The following is a 14,288-nucleotide window of genomic DNA, read 5'->3' on the forward strand; positions in this document are numbered from 1 at the left end:
CCTCTGGCCATGAAGGACCTCTCTGACCTCAAACACGGTGTCACTGGTGTGGAAGCAGAAAGTTGACACTTTAATCTGGTTGGTCCAAATGCTGCAGCAGTCTGTGAACAACATAGCAGATCAAATCTGTCACCAATGACACTTTATGCCCTTCCATAGTTTTTACGTGTTTTAATTTGTTAGTGATTTGATAGCATAGTTTAGGATAGATTTTAGTGTAGGCATGGCTTAGTTTAGTTTTAGTAATTTTAACATTTTAGGTGAGGTTTGTTCTGAGGTTGGTATATGGATGGGTAGGTTACCTAGTGGATGGGGGGTTGATGTATAGGATATGTGTTTAAAAAAACAAAAAATATAAAATACAAAATACAAAAGAATGTATTAGTTTTATGTTTAGGTACTTAGGGCCAGATGTAGCAAAGGGTTTGCACCTCGCAAACGGCGGAAATCGCCGTTTGCAAGGCGCAAAAGCCTCTTTGCTATTCAGAAATGCATATTGCGAGTCGGGACCGACTCGGAATATGCATTTCAGAATCGCAAATAGGAAGGGGTGTTCCCTTCCTGTTTGCGAATCGGAGTGGAATGCAATTCCATTTGCGACCGCATATGCGGTCGCAAATGGAGTCGCAGTTACCATCCACTTGAAGTGGATGGTAACCCACTCGCAAATTGGAAGGGGTTCCCAGGGGACCCCTTCCACTTTGTGAATGGACTCACAAATATTTTTTCAGGGCAGGGAGTGGTCCAAGGGACCACTCCCTGCCCTGAAAAAATACCGAAACTAAAGGTTTCGTTTTTTTTTTTAAGTGCAGCTCGTTTTCCTTTAAGGAAAACGGGCTACACTTAAAGCAGTCACGAACATGGAGGTCTGCTGACGACAGCAGGCCTCCATGTTTGCGAGTGCCTAGACTCGCTATGGGGCCGCAATTAGCGACCCACCTCATGAATATTAATGAGGTGGGTCATTGCGACCCCATAGCGAGTCGCAGTCGGTGTCTGAGACACCGTACTGCATACCAATTTGCGAGTTGCAAATTGCGAGTCGCAGGGACTCACAATTTGCAAGTCGCAAATTGCCGTTTTGCTACATCTGGCCCTTAGTGTATAGGTGTAGTTCATGTTGTTTACTGTGTGAAAATGTGTATTAAGGGGTGGGGGCTGATGGTTACCATATCTATCCAGTGCCTTGAGACCCTAATGGGTGAGTAATTGCGCTTTATAAAAACTGATTGATTGATTGATTGATTGATTGATTGTCTGTTGTGTTATATGTGTAAAGTAGGATACGGTATGGTACTATAGTTTTAGGTAGACTTTAGGATAAGATTGTGTAATTTAGGTAGCTAGACTAGGTGTTGTTTAGATTAGATAAGTAAGGTAGTGTAGTCTAGGTAGTTTTAGGTTTGATAAGCTATATTTATACATTAAATCGGAATTTTACTATGTACAAGTCTGCTTCATGATTTACTGTGTAGGAGTCATGAGATATGCTTATGTTGTGTTAGGTACATACAGTAGGATTTTCAAGCAGTGTTTGCAGACTTGTGTGAGTAGGTGAAACACCTATGGAGGGGAACCTGTCAAGTTTGGCCTGGAATCACTTAAGGGATCTTCAAACATAGCTGAACACTGTAACTGTTCTTGCTTGTTTATATGCATGTAAGGTTGACATATACTGTTGCCCTGGGACTGCAGATTTCGGCATGGGTCTATTGAACACAATTCCTTTCCGATAATAGGTTGTGTCTTTAGGGGCAGCACATCCACCATGGTCTACTCCCTCCAATCATGAACATGCCGGTTCTGGTAAGTGATTTTATTTACAATTGAACCAAGGAGCAAGGGGGAAGAGGCAGTCCTTGCAGCAACAACACTAATATTGTTTGTGAGCCATAGGCTGTCCAGACAGAGTCCATGGGGGAGACATTGCAAGGGCCATGTGGAGGAGAGGGGTGTTTCAGTGAGGAGGAGGAGAGACAAATTGCCAATAGGAAAGATAGGCCACATCAACAGTCCACAGATGGGTGACATCAACATGTGGGACAGCAAACTGAGGACAGAACCAGTTGGGAAGTACACTGGCATGGTCATTAGCACTGGGCAGAGGAGAAACTGGCCATTTGACACAGAGAAATGCCACAGGGCAGTTTTTCAGTGGAAAGAGGTGAAGTCCACATCTTCCTCCTCTGATGTGTGCCTGGTGCTTTCCTTGGGTATTGTCAATATGGATCCCCAGTCTGCAGCAGCATTTCTCTGCATCAACAAGTGAGAAAGCACTGCACTCAGAAGGGCCTGCTGGTTTGTCAGCACAGTACCAAAGTTGCAGTGGTAGGCGCACCTTGTTGCTATGTATGTGTCCTGCTTCCGCTACATAGACTCCAGGGTGTTGAGTATCACCCCCAGCTGGTTGACAACTTCGCTGATGCTAATCTGGCAGGGTAGTTGTTCTTGTCTCTGCCTCAAGACACCAGCAATGTCAGCCACGGACTGTTCAAGTCCACAGAGAGGAGGGTAGGCGCTCCTTATAGCCACCACGATGTCCTTATTGGGTCTGAGGCACCTACAGACTACCTCTAGGGTGCCCACCACAGTCTCTATCCCCACCTGCACAACATCTACCATCTCCCCCTGGACTCCTACCGCACAATGTTGGAATTCAGCTTGGAGGTCCTTGAAGCCTTGTTGTTTGTTGGTGATGGGTGGATCCTCTGGAGACCCTGCAATGTTGTCTGCCCTTCCTGCAACTGGAGATGGTGAATCAAAGGCCAGGATTTGGTGGAGGGGGTCTTGGTCAGCAGTTGGGAGGCTGTCATCCTCAGCAAGATCCTTAACCCGAACACGCAGCTGGTCAGGAGGTACATCCTCTGCAATGAGATAGAGATATGTTAATGGTGATCTATGTTAGGAGTTGACATGAGTAATCTGGTTGACAATCTGAACTTGCTACTATTTAACTTTCCGTTCAACATTAATGCGTAGGATGTCTGTTACACAAAGGCACTGAGTCCAAGTTTCACTGTAGTTGACTTTCAAATGGCAGTAACTCTGCATTGTTCATACAACCACTGTGTGACAAGGCTTACTATTTGTGTCATGAAACATATTGCAACACAGTTACACAGCTTGCTGGGCCTACCATTCCTGCAAGTATGAAAAAAGGTATAGTCCACATCTGCCATAGTGATTTGCATTGTTCTTCATGATGCCTAGACTGATTGCGTTATGAGATATTAGAAAAAATTGTGTTTTGACATATTGACACCACTACTGTGCACATTGCACCTAGTCCCCATGGTGCCTGCATTCCCTGTGGCCGGTATTCAGCCCACAGCTCCTGTGCAGGTGATGTGGGTCTGGTCATGAATTAGTTAAGATCCTGCCATTTGGCTTTCAAACTATGGAACTCTGTCTTGTGCTGTCTTGCATGCACATTGTGCATTCATGTGGCCAAGGGTTGATATTTTCACACATATCTTGCATACCTCCACACACTGACCAACTGTGCAATACTGCAGAAATGTGTGAGGGCACGTAACTACAATGTATTTCCTATTTTTGTATACTCATGCAATGTCATTGCATACACATTTGGGTTAATATTTGTGGACAGTGGGCACTGTGTGCCAACTCTGGTGGGGGGTAGTCACACTAGATAGGTTGCTAGCACTAATACTCACCACAGTTATTAATTTCCAGAGTTGGGTATCTGCATAGTATCACACATCCTTTGATTTAGGCCCATCACTTGTACATGCCTCCTCTGCCACTCCTTGATTATGGCCAGGGGCTCAACTTAATGCCACGCAGTGATGGAACCCAGATCATACATTGACTCTCATGTGTCTGCAACACCAACAATATGTGTGACCATAACCAATGGACTGACATGGCTGGCTGTTATTGAAGGCTATTGGGTCAAGCTGTACCCCACATGGTAGTAGTGCTGGAATTGGTGACATGTACCTACCTAGGTTTGCAACATAACTGGGCACATTCACTTCAGTCTTCGGCCATCGCAAACTCCTGCCCTTTGTGGTGGTAGACTGGTTCTTCATATTCCTTGACAGATCCCTGCTTCACACCCTCCAACTGCGACATGTGTGGCATGGTGAGACAATTTTCCTTCTGACACCTCCCTGCCACATGCTACTTCTTCACCTAGGACCACATCACATGTAGGATGCTGTTCCCCATTGGGTTCTTCTCTGTCATCCATTCCCAGCTGTAACACAAGTGTGATACTGTCAGACACAGCTGTGCATGTGTATTGGTCAAGCTACCTTGCAGGGCACATATCCATTCGGACCTCCTTACTATGTAATGTCTTTCCATTCAGACACAGATACAGTTCAGCCTACTCAACCACTCTGCACAACCTAGTGCCCACCAGGGCCACACACCATCTTGGGTTCAACACACATGGTCCTCTGGTGTGCATCACTTACATTCACCCTGAGCCAGTCGGATTGTGTACATGGCATGAGTTTTGGTGGTCTCTACCATGGTAGGTGACACCTGTGTGGTCTCAAACTGCAGGTCGGGACAGCTGCGTGCTACGTAGTGTCAAGCCAGTCAATATACATGTGACTCTTGGCATGTTGCTATGTGTTGATACTTCACATGTCCCCCACTTAACCCCCCTCTCAGTTGAACTGTTTCTCCTCTGACAACCCCATTCCATTCCATTGCTTTACAGTCCAGATTTGTGTGCATAGGCCCTAATATTGCCTGCATTGTCATTGTCAGGTTGGGCAGTGTTCAAAAGTCCATGCATGATGTGTGGTTCCAGTCCATGTGTTTTACCTTGTATTGTGGGACTTGTAGCTCTGGTGAATCATGTTGTACATTCCACTACACGTGACAGTATACAAAGGTGGACCTGGACTGGTGCTGCACTTCACACAGGGAACGGAGAAATGTGACGAAGCTGGACTGAAATGTGCAACATGTTACTGGGCAGTGTGACTGACATTTTTGTGCAGTTTAACAGGGCATGATCCAGATTCCTGCCCTTTGCCCTGCGTACAGCTCAGTTGGGCACTTGAACATAGCTAGCTGCACTGCACAACATGATCTTTATGCCCGCATTACCCCTTGTTGATAATTACCCTGTTGGTCCAGTTGTTCCTGGTGTGCAGCACTATCCTGTCCTGGTACTCCAGCCACCTACTCATTTGGAATGAGAGCTGCCACGCCCTCCTCCAAGGCATTCAGCTCTTCCTAGGGTGCTGGGCGCCCTCCTCTAGTCTGCATTGTACCTTCAGGTTGTTGGGCAGTTTCTCCTTTGTCCAGCACTTGTAGTCATGCCAGTGTTTTTTACAATAGGTAACAGTCCTCTTCGCTTGTCCCATGCTGTTGATTTTCTCCACTATGGACTGCCTAATGCCCTCTTTCCTCCCTAATGGCAATTTGGAGGTGACAAAGAGCTGATGTTGTTGTTCACACAACGGGAGCCAAAATGGCGGCCGGGACGGTCGCTTGATCCGAGCGCTCTGTCCTCGGCTCGGCCAAATCATCCTGAAGGGCGCCCCTTGCAGCGTTGCTGCAGCAGCTGGGGCGGCGGCCCGATTGAGGGGGACCGGGGCTCTTGCTGTGGACCGGGCGCGGCCCGCGGGGTGCGGCAGAGCCGAGGCTGGATCGCAGGGACCTGTACCGGACGCTGGGACCGGTGAGTGGAGCTGCTTCGGCAGCTCGAGACGCGCTTCTGCCCCGCGAGGCCGGCCCCGCACTCCGCACTCGCGGCCGCGTGTGATCAAAGGAAAAGACCGCGCGAGTCAACAGGGTCCCCCGTACTGCGCCCCCGAGGCGTGGGCGACTGGAGCTGGCCCGGGGGGGGGGGGCAGAGACGCCATTTTTGAACACCGCAGCAACGAGCCACGAGGAAACACAGTCAAAAATAAAAGAAGGGCACTCCTGCCCTGAAATAAAGCGCTTTACAGCCAACAGCTCAGGAGGGACCAGTGGCCTTTGGACAGGAGCCTGCACCTTGCAGCAAGGGGGGAAATCTGAGGGGACCAACTCGACCCACGCAGAGGGGATACTCCTGAACCCCCAACCAACCACCCCCCTCGCTGCCCCATCATCATCGCAACCCACACGCGCCCCCTGAGATGGAGACAAGCGCTTGAATCTTAAAAGAAAAAGTGCGCTAGACCAATAAGCGCTGCGGGCCTCCATAGGCTCGGGCCGGACAGCCTACGCTGCACAGACGGCTGGTGCGTGCCGAGGGCGCCAGGGTCACGCCGGTGCCCCTGCGGTTGGCACTTGCTTAAATCTCCCTGCGCTGCGTGGAATTTACCCGTGGCCTCTGACGTCCGCTCCACTCCTCGGCCCATTACGCCGCCTGCCTCGGCCTTCAATCACGTTCCCCCTTCCTCTGGGGAAACCTTCGGCACCAGGCTCCGCCGCCACCTATGAGGGCGAGAGCGCTCCCCTCCAGCTGTTACGCTCCCCACATACATTGAGGTGCCCCGCGTATGGTCCCATGGGGACTCAACGCCGGACTGTCGCGAAATCCAGCGGCCGCTGCACCTGTCAACGAACGCACGGCCACAGGCAATGAGCACGCATAAATAGGACTACGCTCTCCATTGGCACCCCTGGCCAGCCCCATGCTCTGAACGTTGCATGGGTACGCCACATAGAGGACACTCAACAAAAGTTTAACTTGCTGAACTAAAAGTGCCAAATAGCGCGAAATCACTGCAGACTAGGAAGAGATCTCGGGACAGCCAAAATGGCCGGCAGAGCCAAATCAGCTTGACATTATGGACCGAAGCACCCATGGTTCAACACCTGCCGACCAACAATCTAACCCATCCCTACAGTCACTGGAAAACACGCTCATGACGCACTCTGCTCAGTTTGAGAAAGTATTACAGGCGATCTTGGACACTAAGTCATCTCTAGAAAATAGAATTGACGCAGTTACACAAGACTTGAACCTCCTACGGGTGGACCATCGAAGCCTAGCTGAAAGAGTGAAAACAGCCGAAGCTGAAATATCCGACTTAATCCCAATGGCGCAAGGAAACCAAAAACAGATCCAGCGCATGGACACGGAGTTGAAGGTACTCCGGAGGAGATCGGAGGAAATGGAGAGCAGGGCGCGCCGCAACAACGTGAGGTTTCTGGGCTTTCCAGAAAGTATGCGACAACTGGAATCGGAAATCCCCCTAGAACAATGGCTAATCAAGGAGGTGTTAAACGGGACTCCATCCAAGTTTTTCTCAGTTGAAAGGGCTTACAGAATCCCGGGTAGACCCCCGGCCCCTGGCCAGCCCCCTAGACCACTGATCGCTAGATTCCTGAACTATAGAGACCGGGATGCAATATTGCAACAATTTAGCAGCAAAGGCCCATTTAAGTATGAAGACTCGACTATTAACGCATACCCAGACTTCACACAGGAGGTGCAGAACCAACGCAACTCTTTCGTCAAAATTAAACAACGCCTACGAGAACACAACATAAAATATGCTTTGCTCTTTCCTGAGAAACTAAGGGTAGTAGCAGAGGACCGCACCCACATATTCACAAACCCCGAGGATGCTTGGACATGGCTACACGCCAAGGGCCTAGCTCACCCTCGGAAAGACACGGAAGGGGATGAGAAATGGCAAACTCCTGCTGCTGCAAGAAAGCGATCCAAAAGACGAACCAGGGGCCAGCCTAACGACTGGCAGGCAACAGAAGAAAGAGCAAAAGTGCTGAAGGAGACGCCTCTACATATGCAAAGCAACTGTGCAATTGCTAGGAAACCTCCAGAGCTGGGATCGGACTCAGACACAGCCAGCTCCACATCTACAATAATAGGAGAACTAGGTGGGCCAAAGGTCACCCCTAGATCCGCTGATGAACTTTAAGCTACATACATCCACCCTGAGAGGCCGCTAGCGATGATGCTTGAAACCTGAAACTTCAAGAGACGCTGTGGTGCCGGCGAGGCGTGGGGACAATGCGCCTCCAATAATGTGTATCTTTGATATAAATATTAAGCTGGGTTAATGGGGTCATCTGCGGGTGGATCGTGGTTGGCGGAGCGGAGTTGGAGGGAATAATCATACGTTCCGAGGGGCGCCCAATGGTATTAGCAGACTAAGGGCCTGATTACGATTCTGGCGGGCGGCGGAGGTCGCCCGCCAGAATTCCGCCCTCCATAATACCGCTCCGCGGTCAGAAGACCGCGGAGGGTATTATGAGTTTTTCCCTGGGCTGGCGGGCGGTCTCCAAAAGACCGCCCGCCAGCCCAGGGAAAAACTCCCTTCCCACGAGGATGCAGGCTCGTAATAGAGCCGGCGGAGTGGGAAGGTGCGACGGGTGCTGTTGCACCCGTCGCGTATTTCACTGTCTGCAAGGCAGACAGTGAAATACATTTTGGGGCCCTCTTACGGGGGCCCCTGCAGTGCCCATGCCGTTGGCATGGGCACTGCAGGGGCCCCCAGGGGCCCCGCGACTCCCCCTCCCGCCATCCGGTTCCCGGCGGGAGAACCGCCAGGAACTGGATGGCGGGAGGGGGAGTCGGAATCCCCAAGCCGGCGCAGCTTGGAGGATTCCTTGGGGGCAGCGGGAAACCGGCGGGAGACCGCCGGTTTCCCTTCTCTGACCGCGGCTAAGCCGCCGCGGTCAGAATGCCCCGCGGGGCACCGCCGGCCTGTCGGCGGTGCCACCGCGTCCCGCGGCCCTGGCGGAAGTAATCCGCCAGGGTCGTAATGACCACCTAAGTCTGCGGAAAGATGTGAGCCCCTTATAAGAGCCACATCTGGACGATATGAGAATCCCACTATGCAAATCCAACCGGATATGGGTTATCACGCGTGTGGTTAAGTTTAGTAGTTTCACGATAGTTAGAAGTAGTAACGGGGATTCAATAAGGGGAGTTGGGGTTAATAGTTTAGTAGAAACACATGTATCGGAACCACTCAAAGCACAAAATGAACAGTTGCACCCACCATATTTAAATATCAGCTACAGAAAGGCAGTGACCAGGTGGGCCAACCCTAGAACCAAGAAACATAGCCCTAAAGCCCCAAATGATGCCTTCAAGCAACAATATCAAAAACCAGTATATTATAGTAACTTGGAATATTAGGGGCCTGGGGGCGCTGAGTAAACGGGCTAGAGTGCACGCTCGACTCAAACGACTAGGAGTGCACATTGCCGTTCTACAAGAGACACACATGTTAGAGGGGGACTTACGTGACTTGCGCACAAAATGGGGAGGCCTGCTGATAGGCACAACGTACTCGGCCTTTGCGAGGGGAGTGTTGGTCTGGATAGCAGCGGGAGTCCCATTTCTCTTGTCGACACACAGGATAGATCAAGGAGGGAGATGTGTGGTGGTGGAGGGCAGACAAATAGCAGTGATCGGCATATACGCCCCAAATAGTGGCATTACGGGTTTTCTCACTACCCTCACTCCAACACTACTGTCCCACCCCATGACCCTAGCCCTCTGGGGTGGCGACTTCAATAGCACCCCATCTGCAGTACTGGATAGAACTAATGCCTCTACCAGCTCACTAACCAACAGGAAACCCACAAGTCCCCTGCAGGACTGGGCAAGCGTTATGGGGCTTTACGACATATGGCGACTAGGCCACCGAGAACAAAGAGAATATTCATTTTACTCAGCACCACACAACACCCACACTAGAATAGACATAATATGGGGCACTCGCGAAATAGGGGCATTGGTCAGCGAATCGGAATACCTAGCAAAGACACTGTCGGATCATGCGCCATTGAGAGTAACACTGAATTGGGGAAGAACAAGTCAGGCAGTCCCCACTTGGAGGTTCCAGGCGGAGGGATTACAGGACCAAGTATTTGCTGAATCACTGAAAGAATCTATAAGCCAGTATTGGGAAATAAATGCTATGTCCGCAACAACTCGGGCAATAGAGTGGGACGCCCACAAAGTAGTGGCACGCGGAGTATGCATATCCACCACGTGGGGAGTGAGACGCTCGTTACAGGCAGAGATTGGCAAATTAGAGAAGGAACTCAGGGCAGCGGAAATAGCGGTAGCACTAGGGGAAATTTCTAATATTGTCCTAAAAGAAAAACGATCAAAATATAATGACGCAGATAGCAGACTCCGCTGCCATGACTACAACTATTACTTAACCAGGTTGCAAACGGAAGGGGATAGATCAAGCAGAATGTTAGCATGGCTGCTCCGCAAAGATAGACAACAAGCTCCAATAGGTGCCATCCGAGTGGGCGCACAGGATATGGCGACCACACAAGTAGAAATAAACGAGACATTTAGGAAATACTACTCAAACCTATACACCAAACGTACCTCATGCACTGCTACACAACTTGAGGCTTTTCTCGCCGATTCTCTCCTGCCCCAACTATCACAAACAGATGGAGATATAATTGAAACCCCCATGACAATAGATGAAATAGAGCTAGCCCTTGCACAGTTGCCCAGGAATAAAGCGCCTGGGGCAGACGGCCTCCCTCCGGAATACTATAAAACCCACTCATCCTGCCTGAAACCCCACCTGCTGGGAGTGTTCACAGAAGCGTGGACTAATGGAAGCTTGCCCTTATCCCAAAGGGAAGCTATGATTGTGGTACTCCCTAAACAGGGCCGGGACCCCACGGATGTCAAATCCTATAGACCACTATCGCTTCTAAACACAGATTGCAAAATATTAGGCAAAATATTAGCTAACAGATTAGCTCCCCTCATGCACTTACTGGTACATGCAGACCAAAATGGTTTCATCCCTAAGCGCAACACCTTCCTAAATATTCGCAGACTACTGGGCATAATGGGGGACACTCCCCGTGACGCACAAGAGGAAATGGTGCTATCATTAGATATTGAAAAGGCCTTTGACACGCTTGAGTGGGGTTACCTACTGGCCACAATGGCTCGCATGGGAATAGGCCCCAATTATATTCGCTGGGTCCGGACGCTGTACTCCAATCCAAGCGCGAGGGTGAGGACGGGCGGGGTGATCTCTGATAGCTTCTCGATTTCCCGGGGCACACAGCAGGGCTGCCCCCTATCCCCGCTTTGTTTGCCATAGCTATGGAACCGCTAGCGGCAAGAATACGTCTCATGGAACATGAATGGGGAATAATCAGAAGCGGGCTACATCACAAGATTTCACTATACGCAGATGATGCCTTAATATACATCAGGGACGGCCGCGCAGTTATTCCCTCAGTAATATCCTTACTGGCTGAGTTTGGAGATTTGTCAGGCCTTGTGGTGAATTGGGAAAAGTCCTGTGCGTTTCCCCTGGTTAAGAGGACACCCAATAATCAGGATGCTCATCAGATAGGGCGCCTTAAGTGGTGTCCGGCTACATTTAAATATCTTGGGCTAAACATATACCACGACACAGAAGATCTAAGAGATGGGAATCTGGGGAGGGCGTTAACCTCCATAAAAGGCTCATTACAGTTCTGGAACAAGCTTCCGCTTTCGCCGCCAGGTAAGGTGGCGATCGCCAACATGCTGATTCTACCTAGGCTGCTATACTATTTTGCGGCCTTACCAATAACTATTCCCAAAAGCTTTTTTAGCAATTTAAACACAGCTTTGCTGCAGCTCAACTGGGGCGGCGGCAGAGCACGGTTGGCTCTAACCACGCTGCAACAACCGGTGGACAGTGGCGTCCTGGGAGCCCCTAACTTTGAACGATACTATGCAGCTGCACAACTACAGTGGGTCCAGAATTGGATCCACAGACCAGAACATGCAGAATCCACGTGCCTGGAGCCTCGGCTGAAGGGGACCCCCCTGATAAGATGGCTGACATCTAAATTCCCCAGGACAGAACAGGTCAACCCACTGCTTGCAGTTGCGCACGCATGCTGGGCTAAATTTGTGCAAAAAGGAGAGGATAAGCTCCCTTACTCCCCACACATACCACTGAATTATCTATTGGCGGGCACCACGGCCGGAATGAGAGCTGTGCGGGCGTGGAGTGAAGCAGGAGTACAGACAGTGGGAGACTGTTTAGAAGATGGCAAGCTAATGTCATTCGAGGCTCTCCAGGCCCTCACAGAGATAAGCCCCGGCCAGTTCCTGACATACCATGCTCTATGCCACAAAATTAGAAAAAAATGGGGGGCAGGTGTCTCGGAACCGGCAGTCTCCCCTGTGGTCCACCACCTCTTTCAACATAATGACCAAATAAAAATGATATCCAGCCTTTACAGAACTCTCAATAAAGCTCCCGAGCCACAGGCGGGGAAGGCCTGGATGAGATTGAATGCTGTACTCCCCGCTCCGATTCCACAAGTGGACTGGCCAAAAGCCTTGTCCCACGCCCGCAGCGTGTCAAGGAATCCCAGATTTAGGTACACCCAATTCAATTTCACGCATCAAACATATCTATCCCCAGCCAGGATAAAGCGAATGTTCCCCAATTCTGAGCCAGTATGCCCTAGATGCAAAACACCGTCAGCACCCTTCTATCACATGGTATGGGACTGTCCCAATATACAAACTGCCTGGGCGGAGGTGGTAGGTGAGATATCCGAGTTAACGGGGCTCCTGTTGACAGCAGACCCCGGATCCTGCCTATTGGGTCTGAGAAAGAGACCAAAAAAACAAAGATACCTGCACAAGTTTGTAGACCTAGCCTATTTAATGTACAAAAGATTAATAGCGATACACTGGAAAGCCCCCAAAGCTCCCGATCGTAAATCTTGCCATTTTCTAATATTATGTTGGGCTCGCACTGAATATCAGGTACTAAAAAGAATGGTGCGCGAGGGGCGACAACACACAGGGTGCACCATCTGGGAAAATCTGGTAACCAAATTGGAGGCCAAAAATGACGAGATGCCCCCATGAACCAGGGAACGCATACTTGCAATAACTGCAATATAAATCTCTCTGCTTCCCCCGCCACAGAGACATAACCCGCCGGGAGCCCAGACACTACAGTGCATACACTTCACTCCCTACCTCCTCATGTAGGAACAACCCACCAGCTCCCCAACACAAGATTACCAACGACACATGGGGCGCAGCATCACCCGGGCAGGCATCTGTGCTTACTAATCTGCCTGGTACCCCCATTAGGCGGCCAGGAAATCTTTACTCAGCAAAATAGGGCCCACACTGGTCACGTATGAACACCTTAAAAGATAGACAACAAATGATAAACTCATGGCAAGTGCAGCTAAAAAGGATGCGGCTGAACTGTAAGGGCTCCGTGTTGTGTTGTGTTTTTTTTTTTTTTGGGGGGGGGGTTTGCAATTGTTAAATGGTTTTGACATTAGATAATGCACTGAGTGATCCTGTCGTTGAAAACGGAACGGTTTGTATTGCATGTCTGAAACATAAAATCAATAAAAATATTTTTTTTTAAAAAAAGAGCTGATGTTGGTGCTCTGTCACTTCAGAGACCAAGATGTCATTCCCCTCCTCACTGAAATTGCACTTCCTCTTCTCCGGTGAGTTTGTCTGGACATCCTAGCTGCTGCTGGGGTTGTTGTACTTGCTTCTTCTCACTGCTTCCTGCTCCATGGCTGCCTTCTGTGAAGTGTGCCATTTTTCACAGATGTGTCATCTTTTTGTACTTTTTTGACGCTACCGCAATCAGAAGTGACAAAGGCTGATTTGTGTTACTTTATGTGTAAATCATCCCAGTGTCACTTTTGCAGCACAAGCATCAGATTTCCTGATGACATGACGGCCACAGATTCATCCATTTTTTGACGCAGCCTGGAACTATGGTGTGCTGTGGTGTTACTATGATGCATCCATGGTGTAGGATTCTGTTGTACCGAAGTGCAAGTTATTTTGATGCATCGCTGATGAAACGCAGTGATGCCTCACTTCTTGTAAATTTGCCTATGCGTGTTTAAGGTGGGCCCAGCTGGTTAAGGTGGGCCCATTTTACTTGCTTGTAAGTAAGCCCATCTCCCATCCTCTACAACACTGGAAGAAGGGATGAGAGGAGAGCATTCCACGGTTTTCATTTCTGCAGAAAAGTTATTACTGCAGATACCAGCATCTATCACTGCAGGTATTAACATCACTGGTTTACTGCCAAAATAATCTTTAAAAGAAGGAGGTAGACAAGTAGAAGTAATTCTATAGCATTCTTGTCTACAGGAAGTGACAGCACACTTGTCTCTGGGAAACCATGGTGGGAAACCATCTCTAACAGAAGTCAGACAATCAGGCCTCATTCCTAAGCATTCTTCTCTGCAGAGTCTGACATCAGTGCATTTCCAAGCACCCATCTCTGCAGGAAAAGCCATCACTGGTTGCAGTGTGAAACCTCTTGCTCTCTGCCCTACTC

This window comes from Pleurodeles waltl, chromosome 3_1, assembly GCF_031143425.1.
Source record: "Pleurodeles waltl isolate 20211129_DDA chromosome 3_1, aPleWal1.hap1.20221129, whole genome shotgun sequence".
Classification (NCBI taxonomy): Eukaryota; Metazoa; Chordata; class Amphibia; order Caudata; family Salamandridae; genus Pleurodeles; species Pleurodeles waltl.